Source organism: Aethalodelphis obliquidens, unplaced genomic scaffold, assembly GCF_003676395.1.
Source record: "Aethalodelphis obliquidens isolate GAN/ISIS:26980383/991018 unplaced genomic scaffold, ASM367639v1 scaffold9, whole genome shotgun sequence".
Lineage (NCBI taxonomy): Eukaryota > Metazoa > Chordata > Mammalia > Artiodactyla > Delphinidae > Aethalodelphis > Aethalodelphis obliquidens.
Window position 1 is genome coordinate 17260002 of NW_020837953.1, and position 21588 is coordinate 17281589.

Sequence of the window (21588 nt, forward strand, 5' to 3'; positions counted from 1 at the left end):
ACTTAAAGGCACTGATAAGAATACACTTCCTATTATGTTTCATTCACATCCAAGTGGTTGGAATACCCAAGTGATTTTTTTCTGAGTACATGAGTGGATACATTAGCCCTTCTGCTGGAAAATACTGTAGAGAAAATAACCTCCATAAGAGGTGTCTTGCGGTTGTCAATAATTGTGCTGCTCATCCACCTGGCATTACCAGGTATGGCAGCAACATTTGTGTTGTGTTCTTACCGCCAAGTATGACATTGTTGCTGCAACTGCGTGGCCAAGGCCTAATAGCCACAATTAAGGCTTACTGTATGCAAAAATGTGATGCATTTTATTATAAATGCCACTGACAGAGAGGGAAACTCCAGAGCATTATGAGAGATCTGGAAAAATTAAAACATAAAATTTGCAATTGCTAGACTCACAGATATAGAGAACAAACAAGTGGTTACTAGTGGGGAAAGGGAAGGCGTGAGGGGCAATACAGGGGTAGGGGGAAAAAAAGGTTATTATGGGATTATATGAAATCATGTGTGTGACACTTTTGAAAATTGCAGAGCACTATAGAATATGAAGAATCTTTCATTCAATAAATAAATAAATAAAAATGAAACAAATAAATAAAATTGGCTACTGCTAAATCTGGAGATGCTTTCATTAGGCTAAAAGTCTTGGTGGGAATTGGCATTTGGAAGAGACTGTGTCCTGAAGTAATGAGCAATCTTAAAGGCTTCAAATCAACAATAAATATGGCGACAGTGACTATGGCTAAGGAGGCTGGGTTTGTGGAAGCTGATAAAGATGTTGAAGAGGTTTTAGCATCCCATGACCAAGAACTGACACACCAAGAGCTGATGCAACTGCAAGAGTAAAAGATATAGGTTGAAACTGAACTCAGTAGCAAATAGCCCATGAGTGAAGTCAACCAGAAACTAAATATAAAGCACTTACGTGAGATTGTCACTATGAACGACAGTGCTGCAATGATTGCAGAAAAGTATGACTTTAATTTTGAAAGGACACACAAGTTTAGGGCAGGTTTGCAGGATGTTTTGAGTGTCTATAAAGGATTGTATGACAGAAAAATGGGTGAGGCTAAGCAATCAAGCATACTGTCCTATTCGAGCCCGTCACATCGGCCACAGCAGACAGTGAACCTCAACCTCTGACATCAAGGCAGACAGCCATAGAAGGTGTAGACATAAGTGACCTGCCTGGGCTGATGGATTCAGACAATGATGAGGTGTTGAGAAATGACCCTCTTCCCCTCTTTCCTACACCCTAGTCTCCTATACTTCCCACCAACCCAACGTCCAATGATTCAGCCTAACACACCATCACCACCACCTCTTAGCCTTCCAGTGTGCTTGCTGTCTTCTTGACTCTGGTGAGGGAAACTACACCATAAATACATTATTTCTATTTTATACAGGCTATGTATTTATCATGTCATTCCTGCTTTTAACATACATTAGTGTTATTTTAGGTTTTAACTGTTATTTGGCATGATTTGGTAGTTATTCTTTGGATCTGAGAACACTCAGAAAGTTTTCCGTATAAATTAATGGTATTCGCTTCTTCACTTTCTACCATTTTGGCTTCCGAAAGGTTTCATAGGAATGTTCTACTTTCAGATAGCAGGGGAAACCTGTATCTGTTGAAATTTACAACATTCACACACCTTGACTCCACATTTCTATTTCTATGACTTTTTTCCAAGAGTAACTATTTTAGAAGTATCAATACATGGATGTTTATTAGCAACACTGGTTATAAGAGCAAAATACTAGAAACAACTCAAATGTCCATCGATAGGGAACCAGACAAATACATTATGGTAAATGTACACAATGATATTTATATCATTGCTATCACTGAGGTCTTGGCAGGAAGTAGACAGCACATGAAAAGGAGTTAACCAAAGGAATTAATGACAAGATTTTTTGTAGGGTTAGAGGAACTACCCAGGGGCAGTGACACATCCAGGAACTAGCAACAATAGGAAGCTACTTCTACCTTGGAGCTGAAAAGGCAAAGAGAAAGAAGGGAGATACTGGAACCCAGCAAGAGCTGGCTGGAGAAGAGAGGCCAGCCAACAGGAGCAGTGGCCACAGAGGAACACATCTGCTACTACGTCCATGGCAAGGGACGGTAGGGGACAATAAATACTCTGACTTCTCTCACCACTGGTCCTCTGATACCCATCAGTGTCTCTCATCAGCTGATCCCAACTGGAAGCCAGAAGGCAAGGAAGCCCAGATGGTACAGTTTGTAGAGGTCAGCCACCAGCACACAGAGGAAAGAAGGTGGACAATGGATTTTCATTTTTTTTTTTGGCTGCATTGGGTCTTCGTTGTTGCGCGAGGGCTTTCTCTAGTTGCAGCGAGCAGAGGCTACTTTTCGTTGTGGTGCGTGGGCTTCTCATTGTGGTGGCTTCTCTTGCTGCGAAGCATGGGCTCTAGGCGCACAGGCTTCAGTAGTTGTGGCTCACGGGCTTCAGTAGTTGTGCCATGCAGGCTTCAGTAGTTGTGGCTCATGGGCTCTAGAGCTCAGGCTCAGTAGTTGTGGTGCACAGGCTTATTTGCTCCGTGGCATGTGGGATCCTCCCAGACCAGGGCTCGAATACATGTCCCCTGCATTGGCAGGCGGACTCTCAACCACTGCGCCACCAGGGAAACCCTACAATGGATTGATGAAGGCAGGAAAATAAAAAGTATAGAATATGATGTAACAGTTAACAGAATGAGACACACAGGCATGTCCTGACATAGAAAAATAGCTAGAGTATACCACTAAGTGAAAAAAAAATCTTGTAGAATAGTACATATATGAATGTATGTACAGCCCCATACTGGTGGTAACAAAGAAGGAAGACAGTAATTTTTTTTTTTTTTTCGGTACGCGGGCCGCTCACTGTTGTGGCCTCTCCCGTTGCGGAGCACAGGCTCCGGACGCGCAGGCTCAGCGGCCATGGCTCACGGGCCCAGCCGCTCCGCGGCATGTGGGATCTTCCCGGACCGGGGCCCGACCCCGTGTCCCCTGCATCGGCAGGCGGACTCTCAACCACTGCGCCACCAGGGAAGCCCCCGACAGTAATATTTAAAATTAAGGTTAAGAAGGAAGTACACAGATAAAGGAATACACACCAAGCTGTTGACAGTAATTACGTCTGAAAAGGGGGTTTGGAGACGGTATTTTTCACGATGTATTTGTATATTTAACTTTAATATTTGTACTCATGCAAGTAATAAATGTACAAAGTTTTCAAAGTGAAATAGAAATTGGAGACTTGCATTTCCAGTAGCACAAAGGACATGTACTCTGTCCAATCCTCCGACAAAAACGAGAAATTTAAGGTATAAACAGCCTGCCTACAAAAAGCAGGTGGTTCTTGGAAAGATTTTTCTTCCCTTTTAAAAGGGGACTGAAGTGGCTGCTCCCAGCCCTTCCCCCCTCCTTCTGTCCTGAATGCAGATGTGACATCTGAACTGCCACAGCCATACTGTGACTTCACCCTAAGGCTCTGGCAGACACACGACCGTCAGTCAGTCAACGAATTTACCCATTTGTTCAACAGACATGACAGTGAGAATGGCGAACTAATCACCTATTTTATTTCTGACTTTTCCATTAAGGAAAAAGATTTTCAAATAAAGAAGTAGAACAAACAGCCTAAACAGGAAGCTGATCTCCAGAAGTGGGTGACATACAAAGAAGCAAGTAAGAGCTTAAAATAAGCCAAAACCTCCAAGACAAGGAGGAGTATAACATCTCGATATTCGGAAAGAGATGAAATTTCAAACTCACTGCCAGGACAAAAGCTTGACAACACATTCTAGTGGGGGGCTGTGGGGAGAACGCCCATACATTGCTGGTGGTAGGAGGGATTTGGCAGTATCTAACAAAACCATACATGCTTCTACCCTTTAATCCAATGATCTCACTTCTAAGAAACTATCCCAAAGATACACTGACAAAAATACAAAAAGACTTATGCACATGGCTACTTATTGCAGCACTATTTGTAATATAAGAGAAAAAAACCCTTCAGTAAGGATTGAATAAACTATGGTGTATTCACAAAATAGAGGATTATGCAGCCATAAAAAGGAATGAGGGAGCTTCCCTGGTGGTGCAGTGGTAAAGAATCCGCCTTACAATGCAGGGGATGCGGGTTCAATCCCTGGTCAGGGAACTAAAATCCCACATGCCGCGGGGCAACTAAGCCCGCACGCCGTACCTACTGAGCTCACGTGCCTCAACTAGAGCCTGCGTGCCGCAAACTACAGAGCCCACGTACCCTGGAGCCCGTATGCCACAACTAGAGAGAGAAAACACGCACACCACGACTACAGAGAAGCCTGCACACCATGACGAAAGATCCCACGTGCCTCAACAAGGATCTCATGTGCACAACTAAGACCGGACGCAACCAAAAATAAATAAAATAAATAAAAAATAAAAATAAATCTTAAAAGGAATGAGCTCTCTCCCTCTCTTCCTTTCTGAATAACTTAAATCAAAAGCCATTAGGCTTTAGGGGCCAAGCAAGGTAGGCAAATATATCTGGAGTTAAGAGGGGGAGGAGCATCAGGCCATCATGATAAGCCTGGGGGTATGGCAGGAGGTGATAAGGGACTGACCAAATAAGTAAATATACTGAGGCTAACAGGAGCCAGATTTCTCAGTGATGGAGAAGTGAGTTGAAAATGTAGAAAAAGAAAAACTAGAATAAACCTTTTGGGTTGTATTGGAATTGAAGGTATCAGCGTGAACTGATGGTTTTCAATATATACACATACAAAAATATAAAAATAACTATAGATGTGGACAGTGTATGTGTGCTTTTGTGTATGTACATGCTTGTAAGCCCTAGCTCTGTCCACTGAAAGGGCCTGGCAGCAACCATATCCCAGTAGCAATGAGCACACCTAGCACCTCGATCTTGGTTTTTAAATACTATTCTCCACTATGTAATAGGAACCAGGGGTCCGTGGAAGAATGGCTGATTCCAGGGCTGAGGCAGAGAAGGCACTATCAAGATAAGCCTGAAAGTAGGAAAGTGCTCAAAGAGTGCCATGTGAAAAGGAAAATGCAGTCAGCTTGAGGGACTCCTAATGGCCAGGTCTGGGGCAATTTAGACTGATAATAACAGATTATGACCCATTAAATAAGAATTTAATAAGTGAGGAGAGGAAAAAGCTCTCCCTTACAGTGGAATGAGTGTAGAATAATGTAATTAGAAAATCACTATTTAGCAATCATTTTAGTAATAATTCAGCTATGAAACATCAAAGGATGCTAAAATTAATAAGTAATATTTTGAGAAATGGGATATATCATCTTAAAGTATCTCCCCACAAGATACTTATTAATTACAGAGAGGAAAAGAGTAATTTTACAATGCAGAAACCTGATAGACACCACCATAGACTAGCTGAAGGATATATGGGAGTTCTTGTAATATTTTTGCAACTTATTTGTAAGTCTGAAATTATTTCAAAATTAAGTTTTTAAAAAAGAAAAAAACTTAAACCAAATGCGCAAATAAATGTTCAAATAAACATCAAATGATATTATGCAGCCAATTAAGATGTTGTTTATGAAAAAATTTTAATGACATGGAAAAATGCTTATGATATAGTAACAAATGAAAAACGTTGAAAGAAGGAAATAAAGAAAAAGACCAGAATAAAAACATAAGAACACTAACAGATGAATGCAGAGAATTTTTCTGGCTGCAGGAGGGTACCTGGCCTCCCTGCACAGCCATAAAAAAAAAGCACACAGGGGCTTCCCTGGTGGCGCAGTGGTTGAGAGTCCGCCTGCCGATGCAGGGGACACGGGTTCGTGCCCCAGTCCGGGAAGATCCCACATGCCGCGGAGCGGCTGGGCCCGTGAGCCATGGCCGCTGAGTCTGCGCATCCGGAGCCTGTGCTCCGCAATGGGTGAGGCCACAACAGTGAGAGGCCCGCTTACCGCAAAAAAAAAAAAAAAAAAAAAAAAAGCACACAGGTAAAGAGCTACAAGTGCTCACAGCAAACTCTCTTCAGCATGTAGAGGGAATGCAGCAGCTGGACTCATCCCCTCCTCATGCATTCATCTTATCTCAGAGAAGGATCTGTCTCTCTTCTGTTCAAAACTAATGTAACAAACACCAAGTGCCAGGGATTATGCAAGGCACAGAGGACACTAAGACAATCAGATTTAGACCCTGCCCTAGAGGAGTTTGACTTCTCACTCCCCATTCCACCCACCACAATCTGATCTGGCTTCCAATCCTACCTGTCGCTCAATTAAGTTTACCACTGACCTCTTAATTGCCAAAGCCATTGGACACCAGGGTCCTCCCATGACTTGACCTTTCTACAGCATCCGAAACTGTAAGAGGCGTACAGTGTGGTGGTAAGAGCTCTTTCTTGTCTTCTTTACTTAGCAACACCAACTCATCTTCTAGGACTCTGTTCAAGTCTTACCTCCTTCAGAAAGCTTTCCTTAAACACTGCCCGACACTATGGCAATCTGTGCTCCCGAAACACCCAATGCTTACCTCTATCACAGCAACCGTAAAATATCTTGTCTATTTTTCTGTCTCTGTAAGGAATTAGCATACAATTTGAAAGCAGAATCTATAACTTAGGTCTGTGAATCACCTACATATAACAGCACAGCACCTAGTACACAGCACATTCAAGAAGTGTTTGTTTAAAGATAAAATAAATTAATATATTTCTAATTATATTCCCAACTCTAAACACAATTAATATAATTTGTACACATTCCAAAAAGTAATATATACTAAAGACATAATGTGTGTGTGTGTGTGTATATAGAGAGAGAAAGATAGAGACACAGAGGAGGGAGGACAGAGGAGAGGAGCGGGAGGGGGAGGGGGGCAGAGAGAGAGAGGAAGAGAGGAAGAGAGGGAGAGAGGGAGAGAGGGAGAGAGGGAGAGAGGGAGAGAGGGAGAGGAGAGAGAAGGAGAGACAGAGGGAGGGAGAGAGAGAGGGAGCGCACGAGCAATTTTAAATGTAGAGAGAAGCTTAGGGTGCCGTCTCAGGCTTTTTATATTCTCATTCCACAGATATCCCCAAGGCAATCTCATTCCACTTCCATGATTACAATTACCATCCTTATCCCAAATTTTATATATTCCATCCAGATACTTCTTCTAAGTTCCACGTCCATTTATTTAACTTTTTTTTTTTTTTTGGCCTTACCGTGCAGCTTGCAGAATCTCAGCTTCCCGACCAGGGACTGAACCCAGGCCCCGGCACTGAAAGCCCAGAATCCTAACACCAGGCCACCAGGGAACTCCATTTATTTAATTTCTGTATCATCATCTAGATGTTTCACAGATGTCTCAGACTTCCCAAAAAACCCTCCTCTTCCTCCAGTATTCACTATTTCAATAAAAGGCAACACCTTCACAGGTGCTTCTGTCAAAAACCTGGAAATTATCCTTGACACTACCCTCCTTCTCAGTCTCACCCTCCATATATAATCAGTCATCCAGCCCTATGAATTTTACCTCTTAAATACTTCTTAAATCCATCTGTCCCTCTATCTCCACTGATACCATCGTATTTCAAGTCACTATAACCCTTTGTTTGGGCTACAACTATAGCTTCCTAATAAGCCTCCCATGTCCATTCTTTTGTGTGTGATAAATCTGACGTTACATTTTGTAAATTTAAGGTGTATAGCGTGTTACTTTGATATATTTATATACTGTAATCTGACTGCCATTTAAGCAACATTTATCACATTACATTATGGTACAATATTATTGTCTATATTCATTATACTGTATGTTAGATCTCTATGGCTTGTTTACTACTTGCTACAAGTTTCTACCCTTAACCGTCATCAGACTTATTCCCCCATCCCTCAACCTCTGGTAACCTCCATTTACTCTCTGCTTTTGTACAGGTTTGCTTTTCAGATTCCACATATAAGTGATATTGTGCAGTACTTGTCCTTCCCTGACTTATCTCACTTAGCATAATGTGCTCAAGGTCCATCCATGTTGTCACAAATGGCAGGATAGCCTCCTTTCTCATGGCTGAATAAGTATTCCATTGTTACATGTACCACATCTTTTTTTATCCATTTATCTATTGATGGGCATTTGGGTTGTTTCCATATCTTGGCTATTGTGAATAATGCTGTGATAAACAGGTGTGTATGTATATTTCATCCTGTTTTCATTTCCTTTGGGTACTTCCATATTCATTCTTGATCCTCTTCAATTCATTCTCCACATAGCAGCCAATGTGGATCCATTTTATTCTCAGGTTTAAACTTTGTAAATTTCCCACTGTCTTTAGGGTAAAGTCCCAAACCCCTTAGCAGGGCCTATAAGACTGCATGATCTGGCCCCTGCCCACATCTCCTCCCATCTCTGTTACCATCTCTTACCACCTTACCTCTGTGAGTCTGCAACAATGAACGCCTTTCAGTGTTTTGAACTTGTCATCCTGTCTCCTAATGGCAGGCTGAAGCCTTCCTGACCCTACCACTTCACCTAGCCAACTGTCACTCCGCCTTTAAGTCTCAGCTTAAAAGTTAATTCCACAGGGAAGCCTTACCCGTCTCCACACTTTAGGTTAGGTCTCCCTATTAGAAATTCCCACAGCACCCGCATACCCCCATCCATTACATAATGCATTTATACTCAGGAGTATTTACAGTAATTTGCTTAAAATTTTATTCTGGCTAATCCAGGCAGTGAACAGGTCTATTTTATTCACCATTGCATCCCTGGTAGATATTCAAAAACTATCTGCTCACTGACCAAATGTTCAGTCACTTACAGTCTGCTCAAAAAAAGGTACAAAAAACTAGGTTATTTTAATTAGCCATAAAAGAAAATTACATAAAAATTTGAACTCACTGAAACAAAGTACACCAAACTCCTGTCATTTCTAAAACATCCTACAATGTGGTTATTTTCTAAACTATACCTAGCAAAAATTTTTAGTCTGAAATGTTAGAATTTTGTTGACCTTCAAATAGCAGCCATAATGAATATGAACTCAATTATGACAAAATTACACAGAGCAAAAGCCACAAAGTATTTCCTGAACATGTCTCCTGTGAATCCTTTTGAGGCAAGCTAATTAGAAACTATTACGTACTATTTATTACCCAGCTTCCTGAACAAGTTACTGAAAAGATCAATTTTTTTAAATGGTTTTGCTGAATGTACACTTCCTTTTCAGACTTTATGCATGACTAAGCAGATTTAAGTAGTTAATTAACATGCAATATATTACATTATTCTATGCAGAAGAATTGTGTATTTTCTAATTGCAAGTCAATGCAGGGGATAAAATAATCAATATTGCTAATATTCACATAGTACTTACTGCAGACTAGCTACAGTTCTAAAAGTTTTATATTATTTAATTCACTGAATCTTCTCAACAATCCTACAAGGTTATCATTCTCATTATATAGAGAATAAACTGAGGCACAGAGAGGTAAAATTATCTAAGATCATAGAGCTAGTAAGTGGCAGACTGAGGATTCAAATCCAAATGATCTGACTTTAGTCATAATTTTTTTCATTTGAAGAAGTTATATGGTACAACTGAACAAAAATGAAATGTAACCAGTGAAGAATCTAAACAAAAGTGCAAGAAAGGAAGGGGGAGGGTCAAAGGGAAGTGTGGTAAAGGAAGAGCACACAACAGAAAAAACTTTGTCACAGGATGGATACAGATCATTAACAAAGGTTCTACCAGCCCCTCCGCCACTCCCAAAAGGCTCTAAAAAACAAGCGGTAACTAAAAGCCAAGATTAAAGTGAGAGCCTCAGGGAAAAAATAGAGAAACAACATTTTTAAAGTAAATTTAACACTCAGGAAAAGTGAAGAAAGAAAAATAACACCACCACAAAAACAAAAGCCTCGATGAAAGAGAACAATTAAGAACTGCTGAAAACACAATAAGAGTCAAGAAGGCCCTGGTGGATAAAATGCGAGGAAGATAAAGGGCTTCCCTGGTGGCGCAGTGGTTGAGAGTCCACCTGCCGATGCAGGGGACACGGGTTCGTGCCCCGGTCCGGGAAGATCCCACATGCCGCGGAGCGGCTGGGCCCGTGAGCCATGGCCGCTGAGCCTGCGCGTCCAGAGCCTGTGCTCCACAACGGGAGTGGCCACAACAGTGATAGGACCGCTTAAGAAAAAAAAAAAAAATGAGGAAGATAAAATGAAAAAGAATAAAAGGTTTAAAAGGATTTACCAAAACAAACCCAAACAAAAAACAAAAATACAAACAATAGTTGCCATAGGAGATCCAGCATAGGTATGATTGGTGTCTGAAAAAGAGAACCAAGGATACAGAACAAAAAAAAAGATATGCAAAAATGGATAATCAGAGAGAACTGGGCTGAGGGCAACTTGGCCCCAAAATACAGAGTCCCAGCTTCTCTGAGCCCCAATAGCCAAGGTGGCAAGGATAACCTGAAGATCTGCAAAGGGAATTAAAAAGCTAAGGGTATGCCGAGGTTCCGATTACCCGCTGTGTGGATTACAGACTTATTGCCTCTTAGCTCCAAATTCAACCTTTTTGCTTGCTCTGTGAAAATGGATCTGGGCCCTTTAAATATTTTCCTTTTGCTAGTTGACATGATGTCAAGCTTTGTCACTAGACGGTGCTGGAAAGCCATGGCTTCTGGGTTCTAGTGTGTTCCAGTGTGTTCCTCTAGGTAGGCTCCTGCAGCACACAGGACTTTTCCAGTGGACAGCAGCCAGCAGTGAGCAGCGGCCAACAGCTTCCCTCAGCACTTCTCTTGGGCAGTTTTGTAGCAGAGTGCCTCTGGTGGGACGTCTCTCTGTAAAGAGCTTGCCCCAGTACCCAAGACGGCAGATTTCTGGCAAGCTCCACCATGCAGCATCACAGTGGCTCATCTGCAATCCAGTGAGCCATCGTCATGTCCACTACACCAAAGTCTGAATCTCGGCCTGTGGTGGGTGTGAGGCAGGTTGGGGAGCTCTTTGTCGAGCACTCTAGCTCATCCCTGAGGTGGCGGCTGCTCCTTGGATCTGTTTCTATATTCTCTAGAGTTCTCTTTACTGCTTTTTGACAGCGTTACTGAGATATCATTCGCATACTATACAACTCACCCATTCAAAGTATACCTTTTGATGGCTTTTAGTATTTTCAGAGTTGTGCAAACATGACCACAATCAATTTTAGAACATTTCTATTACCCCGAAATGATTCCCCACACCCCTTAGCTGTCATCCCCTACAAACCTCCAGCCCTGAGCAACTACTAAATTCCTTTGTTCCATAGAATAGGCAAATGTTTATAGATAACTCATATAAATGGAATCAAACAATATGTGGTCCTTTGTGACAGGCTTCTTTCACTTAGCACAATGTTTTTAAGGTTTGTGCACATCAGTACTTCATTTCTTTTTATTGCCAAATAACATTCCATTATATGGACCATCTTTTATTTATCCATTTGTCAGTTGATGGACATGTGGGCTGTTTCCACCTTTTGGCTGAATAATGCTACAATGAATATTCATGTACAAATTTTTATAGGGACATAAGTTCTAATTTCTCTTGGGTATATATGTAGGAGTGAAATATACCCAGGTCATATGGTAACTCTATGTTTAACTACTTGAGGAAATGCCACTGTTTTCCCACCAGTGTATGAGAGCTCTGATTTCTCCACACCTGTGCCAACACTCATTATCTGTCTTTTTGATTATAGCCAGCCTAGTGGGTGGGTAGGAAGTGGTATCTCATTGTGGTTGTTTTTTTTTTTTGCAGTACATGGGCCTCTCACTGTTGTGGCCTCTCCCATTGCAGAGCACAGGCTCCGGACGCGCAGGCTCAGCGGCCATGGCTCACGGGCCCAGCCGCTCCGTGGCATGTGGGATCTTCCCAGACCGGGGCACGAACCCGTGTCCCCTGCATCGGCAGGTGGACTCTCAACCACTGCACCACCAGGGAAGCCCCTCATTGTGGTTTTGATTTGCATTCCCCTGATGGCTAATGATGTTGAGCATCTTTCCAAGTGCTTATTTCTTTACTACTTACTAGCTAATCTCGTTACTCCAATTCACTGTTAAAGTTAATAGTCCTTACATTAAACTCTACCTGCTGAAAGTACCACGTCATTGGACCTAGACTTGTGTAACATGGGCAGTCAGTGACTTTCTGAGTACAAATTAGATATCTACACTAAGGTTTTAAAAATGGAAGGCAGAAGAGTGAAACTGCAAAGATTTTGTCCCTGGTCAGATGTTCCCTTTATTAGTAGCTGAGAAAAAAGCCTAGGGGAGAGGGGTAAAAATCCAAGGAAACACAACTTTCAGTTTTGCATGTTTTAGTTCATTTCTGTTTTTACAAACAAACAAAAAAAAAGCCTTTCTGAATAAGAGCTGTTAATGTTTGGTTTTATTGGGTTTCTGATTATTTGTTTTAATGGTGTGTTCAGAGGACAAGCTTCTAGACATAATTCTTTATTTGGAAAAGTTGACTCCAATCAGTCTTGAGAAAATGCAACTGGAATATTTGAAAAGATGATCTTGCTTTGGGCCAGCTGAGATGAAATGGTGGGGACTGGTGTTGAAGGTGGCTGGGAGACGGCAGCATGTCCAGAAAACTGGAAACAGAAGGTTGCAGCACAAAAGCAGTCAAGAACAATACTTAAACATGGGCATGGCTGTGTTCCAATAAAACGTGCCGGCCTGTTTGCTGGCCCCTGCTATGCATGGCATATAGACACACACCATGTAGCAAAACCACAAGAGCATAAAAACATGCATGGGAAGTTTAAAACTTTAAATTCAAGATAGTGTTTTCTCTGGTGAAGGACGGAGGAGACCAGGGAAAAATACATGAGGCTTTTACTGGAACTGTAATGTTCTGTTTCTTAAAAAAAAAAACTGACGTAATATGGCATATTAAGATTTGGTGATGGGTATCATCATATTATTCTGTTCTTGTATGTGTAAAATACATCATTAGAAAATACAAGATAAATGTTCCCTTTCATTGCTATCATGTCTCTGAGACTTCAGATGTCTTAGGCCTATGTAGTAGTTCCACATTGTTTATCTGCTCATATCTTTTTTTAAAAAGGGCAAGGAAAAAAATATAATATTGCAGAATAACTATGCTGGAACCACGATGGAAGCTATGCCATCTTATCAGTCCAGGCAGAAGCCATTACTACACACCTGAGTATAGCAGTAGGAACACAGTGTGGTACCTGCCCTCGAGAACAGTGTGATGCATGTAGTTAAACAGGTACAGACATTATGAGGTGCTAGAAATTTATGATTGTCTGTGAGGTTCCAGAAAAGCTTCAATGAAGAAGCTGAAGCAGTAAAAAGGTAGAGAGGCTTTAGATGCCATGCTAAGGGGTCTGAAATTTATCCCACTGGCAATGGAGAACCAGTGAAGGGAGTAAGCAGAGAAATGATATAGTCCTATCTGTATTTTAGAAAGATCACTTGAGTAGCAATACAGAGGACAGCCTGGAAAAGGCCAAGCAAGAGCAAGAAGAGGCTGTTGTAATAGCCCAGGCCATTCACTGTCATAGAGAATAGACATCTCAAAGGCACACAAAGATTCACCAAGGTAACAAAAGAAAATACCAGAACTCCTGTTCTTTTGAATAACTTTTCTGATATTTAATTTCAGTGGACACTGGCCTCCTCAAACAATCCCTATGTCAGACATCTTGGGGCACATGAGGTTCAGAAAGAATCCTCAAAAAGTGTGAAAGTTCCAGAGCGTGGGGGGTAATGGTACCATTACGTAATTACCATTTGCTTCGTGATGCAGTGCAGTTTATGCATTAAGTGACATCAATGTGGTTAATTTCATAAAAATTGGATCATATTTTAAATAAATAGCATCATAACTAAACTTGACAATGAGATGGTGAGTAACCATGAAACTCTTGTGCCTCAAAGAAGTTCTCTGGTTATCATCTGGCCAAGCATGTATAAGACTTCCAGAACTTAAAGAGCAGCTGTATATTCTTCTTTTAAAACATACTGGTGTTCCAAGTTTGCTAAACTTCTCTGGGATGACAAATGTCTGTTAATAGTATGGCACCTAGAAGATTTTCCAAAATACACACATCTGCCCTTTCAAGGTGAAGAACATGTCTTAACAAAAGCCAGAAACTAGTTTTGTTCGTTTGTTTGTTTGTTTTTAAAGAAAATACGTTGAGTGCATTTTGACAACAGATGTTTGGCAGTGTTTCCATCCTTACGTTATTTTGTTGCCAAAAAGATGTAAAAGTGTCATTTATAAAAACTCTCATATCTACACGCCAGCAGTTCTCAAACTGTGGTCCAAGGACCCCAGACAGTCCCCAAGACCCTTTCAGTGGATCTGAAACAGGAGGGAAGGGGATAGGGCACAACCTTTGAAAGAATGACATAGCTCTAGAACATGACATAAACTGATTAGAACCAAATGGGTCCAAGATGGCGGGACAAGTCGACTTCCACTAGACCTTGAGCCTCAGTATTCGCTCACTGTAACATATCAGCAAGCTAAATGACACACCCACAAGCACCATGACAGTTCCAAGACAGACCACAAGGATTAAAAAGTAGGCGGTTGCCCAATTCCTGGAAATCCCTTCCCCTTCCTGAAATAGCTGGAATACTCCTCCCACTCATTAGCCTATGAAATCACCCACCCCTATAAAAACGGACAACCCCATACCCTGGTGCCTTTCTCACCTTCTGAGATGGCCCACACTGTGTCTGTGGAGTGTTTCCCTCTAAATAAACCCACTTCTTACCTATCACTTTGTCTCTCACTGAATTCTTTCTGCGATGAGACATCAAGAACCTGAGTTTCATTAAGTCCTGAAACCAGTGTGTGATCTCAGTTGGAAGACTGTGGCTTTTGGCCGGGTTCGAGTCCCAGCCACATGAGTTCAAATCCCAATCTGGGTTTAGGCTGGGTTTGAGTCCTGGCACATGGGTTCAATCCCAATCTGAGGTGCACAGTTTCAGATCCACGAGTTTAAAACTGTTTTCATGTAATTCTCAGACATTATTTGCCCTGTTCACTCTCTTTCTCTCACCAAGGGTCCAACACGGTTTTCCAGAGGCTATGTAACACATGATGACATGTGACTATATCACTGTCCTCACAGCTAATGGAATGCGTGCTTGTGTATTCTTGTGACTTAAAATTTTCTCAGTAACTTTTAATACATTAAATATCAATAGACAAAACCCATAAAATGAAAGTTCTTTGGGGTTTCAATAATTTTTATAACTTATAAAGGGGTCCTGAGATCAAAAACTCTGAAAATCACTGCCATATACTTTGAAAACTTAGGAACAGAATATTCTAACCTGTTTAACATATTTCAAACACAAGGTTTCTGTGGGTTTTAAGTCATGTCAAAAACACATAAACATGCCATCTTTCCATTATTTTGTAAAGAAAACTAACATCAAGGAAAAGGGGAATTTACTGACATATAGACAAATAATAAGACAAGGCAGTAGATAACATTTAATTAGAATAATATAAGTTGTGCAGAAGTTCACAGGGAAGGAACTCCTGTCAACCAGGATGACCAGGCAGAACCTAAAGGAGAACAAATTGGGATTAAACCCCCATTATCATCTTTACAAACATTTCAGAAGAAGACTGAGGAGGAGCAAAATTTCAGGGGGACACAGTCAACAACAATGATGACACGCTGAAGAAGCACATACATTTTAGCAGCCCAAGCAGTGAGCACATTAAAACATCAGCGACAAGAGTGTATGCACACGTGCATGTGTCACTTCTGGGTGAGGGCTGGGAACGGCTGAATGACCATATATAATTTGTTGGCATTTAAAGAATGTTTAAATTGGTATGATATTCATATCAACCAACTCTTCCCTTCTTGATCTCAGGATAATTCTCTCATGCCCAACCCACCCAGACCACCATCACTGTGGCGCAGTGGTTAAGAATCCGCCTGCCAATGCAGGGGACACGGGTTCGAGCCCTGGTCCAGGAAGATCCCACATGCCGCGGAGCGGCTGGGCCCGTGAGCCATGGCCGCTGAGCCTGCGCGTCCGGAGCCTGTGCTCCGCAACGGGAGAGGCCACAACAGTGAGAGGCCCGCGTACCGCAAAAAAAAAAAAAAAAAAAAAAGATGTATAAATAAAACCACAGTGCTGGCAGATGATTTTAGGCTAACGATCACCTACTGTGAACCAGGGAATATACTAAGCATTAAGAATCTTAAAACTGGGACTTCCCTAGTGGTCCAGTGAAAAATCCACCTTCCAATGCAGGGGACATGGGTTCGATCCCTGGTCGGGGAACTAACATCCCACGTGCCGTGGAGCAACTAAGCCCGAGCCCGTGCACCACAACTACAGAGCCCACGCACTCTGGAGCCCGCACGCCACAGCAAAAGATGCCGGCATGCTGCAACTAAGACCCGACACAGACAAAAATTACTTACTTACTTAATTAATTTTTTAAAATCTTAAAACTATTATTTTTATGATAAGAGGTCCCTTATGTATTTAATAGTACAGGAGCAGGCTTTTTACAACTATTTGCTCAAATTCTCAGAACCTTGCAAGGTAGGTATTTTTATCCGCATTTTACCAATTTGAAAACCGAGAGTACACAAGAGGTTCTAAAGCCTGCCCAAGGCCACACCTTAGAAACTGGTGAAGCCATGATGGCAATCTTGGTCTGCTGACTCTCCTCTATCCCCAGGCAGGACATGGACACACTCTTACTATTACTGCAGTAGCCTAAATGGTAACCTTCCCTCCAGCCTCACCTCATTCTAAGCTCTCTTCATCCATAATATTTTATGACCCTGTAGCAGACATGGCACTACGGTTGCAAACCTCAGAACCTCCCATGTCAGAGAAACAGGACATTCACTCCTCTGCTGCCTCCACACACACTGATCTTCCTAAAAGGCAAAGCTGATAAAGTCATTTCCTACCTTCAAACCCTTCAGTGGCTCCTCCTCCTCATCACAATAAACTCCTGAACTCACAAGCTTCAGTCTAACTTCTGCAGCCTCCACACACTCCCCAAACATACCCTATTCTCCTGCCTTTCAAGCATCTTCAGAATGCAGCCACACTCTCTTGTGTTTCTAGGCCATTACACATTGTTTCCTGCCTGAAAAGCCTTTTAAACCCACATCTACCCAGCTACTAACTAGTGATCCAAGACTTAGGTAGGTGTGAGCTTCTCTGGAAAACCATTATTTATATTCCCTGTGTGGCATCAGATTCTCTTTTTAGGAGATCCCACAGGACCCTCAAACATAGCCCGTTACAATGTATTCTAACTACAGGTTCACTGGTTTCTGGTCCTACCAGACTAAAGGCTCTTTGAGGCCCGGGATATGCCTTTTGTTTTTGTAATGCCATAACCTAGCACAGAGGTTAGCAGACAGTTCATGCTCAATAGCTACTTATGGGGTGACTAGAGGGCCTAGTACAGTAGAAGACACAGACACATATACAACCAAGCAAAATAAAATAGAATAAATGTGAAAATAAGAAAGGTGTGGGCTTCCCTGGTGGCACAGTGGTTGAGAGTCCGCCTGCCGATGCAGGGGACACGGGTTCGTACCCCGGTCCGGGAAGATCCCACATGCCGCAGAGCGGCTGGGCCCGTGGGCCATGGCTGCCGAGCCTGCGCGTCCGGAGCCTGTGCTCTGCAACGGGAGAGGCCACAACAGTGAGAGGCCCGCGTACCACAAAAAAAAAAAAAAAAAAGAAAGAAAGGTGTGACAGGATGCCAAGGAAGTGGAAAAAGGTAGGAAAATCTGGGGAAATCCTGAGATTTCCTTACCTGATTTCTCAAAGTTTCTTCAAATCCTGCTGCTGCTGCTGCTGCTGACGTTGATCATCATAATCACGAGTCCTTACCTTGAACTAGGAACTGGGCAAAGCACTTTACATAAAGTGAACTCATAACCACCCTACGCGTTTCACTGATGATGCAACTTGGACTTCAGAATCAGACACTTGCTCAATGTTAGATAATCGATGGCAGGAGCAAGATTTCAACCCAGGTTTCACTTTCTTTGTTAAAAGCGAAATCTCCTCCCCAAGCGCCAAAGTTTTATAGCCTCAATTAAACCCAATTAAACCGGTAGGGTTGAACTAGGATCCTTTTTAACCATTCAAGTGAAAATGTACCTTGAGTTAGTACACACTTCCTTGCTTTTTAAATTGTGTATCCTGAATATAACTGAACTTTCTGTGGATGCCTCAGGACTATTTCTGTGTTCATCACTGAGGGTGCTGTAAAATAGTGATGCCCTCAGGAATGACTGTGCTATGACTGGAAAATCACTGACTGCCCTCGTATCAACAGCCTCGGCCTGTTACATTACAAGCATTACAGTGCTTGTAATGGATTTCTGACTTCCAATCCACCCTCATTCCACGCCTAGTTAGAGCTATTATTTCTTGCTACTGTCAATGTGTTTCTCTCTAGTAGTCCATCTGATTTCGCTACCTCTAATCTTCCATGGGCCGTGATACTCAAAGAAGATGTAGCAGTCATTACTGCTGTCCAACAGTTACTTCTGGCTCTTTGCTTTCCAGGCACATGCTAAGACAGCAATTCCTTGCCCTTCTTTAAAGTTAGGCATGGCCATATGACTTGCTTTAGCCAATGATATGGAAATGAAAGTGACAGGTGCCACTTCAGGATGGAAACTTGAAAGTCCAGTGTCCCTTGATCACCATCTTCCACTCGATCAAAATGATCATGGAAACACCATATTAAGATGGAGTTTCCAACAGCATGGGTCCCTGAGTGACTGAGAGGAGGAGAGTTACCTGTGCAGTCATGCTGGACATGTGGCATGAATGAGAAGTCAACTTTTGTTCTGTTAAGCCACTGAAGTCTTAAGGGTTTTTGTTAATGAAGCCTAATCCAAGCTATCCAGACCAATACACCAGCTCTCTCAGTAACAAATTATCTCACATAAGTAACTTCATTTACAGATTTTATGATGGACATTTTGTTTGCACAAAGAATTTTCTTTGCATCTATCCTGGTTCAAAGCTATGTTCAATATAAAATATATTTGCCAAGTACCTCCTATGTACAAAACACTGTGCTAGATAATGAAGAAGATGGCCCATGGCTTGAAAAAGCTGCAGTCTTATGTTGGCAATTGGGGCAAAAGGCAGACTCTAGTGTTATAATGGTTTGAAGGAGAAACAAGTCCCATCTAGATAGGGAGAAAAGTACAGAAAAGCTTCACAAAGAGAGTTCCAATCAAATGGCCCTGAAACATGGGTGAGAACCAACAATTAGAGATTCAAGGGGGTCATTTAGGATAGAAAAAGCAACAGAGCACGACAGCAACAAAGAGCAAACAGTTCCACAAACTTGGAAAATATAATAAAATCTAAGGGAATGGCAAGAAATGAGTTTACCCATACTGCCCAGGCTAGGCTGGTCTGTGCTTAATTCAACAGATGGTAGGAAGCCATTAAAAGTCTAGGCTGGGGCTTCCCTGGTGGCGCAGTGGTTAAGAATCTGCCGCCAGTGCAGGGGACACGGGTTCGAGCCCTGGTTCGGGAAGATCCCACATGCTGCAGAGCAACTAAGCCCGTGCGCCACAACTACTGAGCATGTGCTCTAGAGCCCGCGAGACATAACTACCGAAGCCCGTGCGCCTAGAGCCCGTGCTCTGCAGTGAGAAGCCACCGCAATGAGAAGCCCGTGCACCAAAACGAAGAGTAGACCCCGCTCACCGCAACTAGAGAAAGCCCGTGTGCAGCCCGCACATAGCAACAAAGACCCAACTCAGCCAAAATAAATAAATAAAAGTCTAGCCTGGGGAATTGAGATACCTGCAAGTGATGACAGTACACAGGATAGATGGAAGGGGTGGGGGGGAAAGCTAGGGGGTTTCTGCAGTAACTCGAGGGAATGGGATCAATGGCCCCAAATCAGTGTGATGACAGTAGGAACAGAAAGAAGCTAAGACATAGTGTGGAGGCAGCAGCAACAAGACCTGGCAACCAACTTAATACAAGGGGGAAAAAAAAGAAAGGCAAGAATGATTCTTGAGGTGCAGATCCTGGGTAGCTGAGAGGACCATTATTCTAAATAGCTAAGGTTACTCAGAAAAGTGACAAGGGCACATAAAGTGCTACTGTCTATTTTTCTAATAGCTAGCTCCAGTTTCATCTGAAGTACTACTACTTGTTTACCCTTTGCTCCACCCAGGACAAAGTTACTTCCTGATTTGATGCCATCAACCTGCCTTTTTTGTATAACCTCATCTCCCACTTTTTCTAATAAGAACCCCCTGGAACTACCCATGAGAGTTTTGGGTTCTCCCCTGCCACCTTTCCCATCCTCACTTTCTCATTTCCTCACTTCTCCTTCCTCTTCACCACCCAGGCCTACCCATTCATGGCTCAACTCAAGCCTCAGCTCTCCTGTGAAACCTTCTTCAAACACATGGATTTCTCCTTTTCCAGAATTTTCATAGACCTACTATCTTAGAATTCTAGAGACCATTTTGTTAGTGATCATTTTCTTGTGTGCCCTTTATCCCCACAACCATCTCATAGGCCCATGAGAACAAGTCTCATACAATACAGGTCGTGAGGTCCCCACAGTTGCACTGCCTTGCATACAATATGTACTTGATAGACACTTTATTGATGATCAAAATCACTTGGTCTCTAAGAATATGCACATCTTTTTTTCTCATTAATAATTTACTTTTATTAAGCTCTGATTAGACATTTAGACATGTGAAATAGGGAGATTCATCACTTAATACTTCAAAATATCCTTGAGTTAAGAATCTTTAATCTTAGGAGCTGCTATTGCCTTAAGAGATTATTTGAAAATACCATTTCGGTCATAAATTTTTGTGACAGCTTCCTTTTAACCCTGTTGACCCAACAGTATACCCAACAGTTAAATGATCATCACTCCAAGGTGATTCTGACTTAGAAATAACCTAATTTTCCATGCGGTCTATTTATTTTCATGAACCCAATAAGTGCTTTTTTCTACCTTCCTGTTCAACTAGCTATAGTATAGTTAATTCAACGTGTATCCACAGAAAAGTTTGTAAGTTTTTGTTGTTTTTTTGTTTTGTTTTTTGTTTTTAACAAAATAACAGCTGCCTTCATTGGTCCCTCTCTCAATTAATTGCACTGAGTCAGTTCACACGTTTCTCTCCTTCCTCCTATGTGCGGGAAACACAAACATAAGTGAGGTCTATTAAGGAATCATAAAAACGAGCACTGTTGCAAAGAGGAATTCAAAATGTTCGTGGCAGACTATCCTAATCAAACCTGCTCTCATCACTAAGACATTTCCTCCTGCAAACAAAATCACAGGGCAAACAATGGGGAGAAATGCCAGAGAAAAGGAAGCAAGAGGCGTACTTTGTCAGTAAAATTGACCTCAGTGCCCGGAACATCTGGCGGCTGGTAGAGCAATAAGCAATGACAACCGCTACCCGTACGCTGCTGATTCCCACTCAGGTTTTCCACTTTTCCTCCCTCTTCCCATAGCGAAGGCCAGCCTGACCAGGTCCTTCCTCTGCGCCAAGGTGCGCA

General features: G+C 42.1%; 1 protein-coding gene across 5 annotated transcripts in view; it reads right to left on the bottom strand.

The window, feature by feature from the left end:
* ST3GAL3 (ST3 beta-galactoside alpha-2,3-sialyltransferase 3) overlaps positions 1-21588 on the bottom strand; it is a 237031-nt gene that overhangs the window by 215024 nt on the left and 419 nt on the right. Inside the window, exon 1 of one of the 5 annotated variants that reach the window (XM_027108814.1) lies at positions 2176-2358. The exons of the other annotated variants lie outside the window; for them this stretch is intronic. The gene's annotated coding sequence lies outside the window, so the exon portion shown is untranslated. Of the gene's footprint in view, positions 1-2175; positions 2359-21588 lie in introns of those variants that run through there. 5 annotated transcript variants of the gene reach the window in all.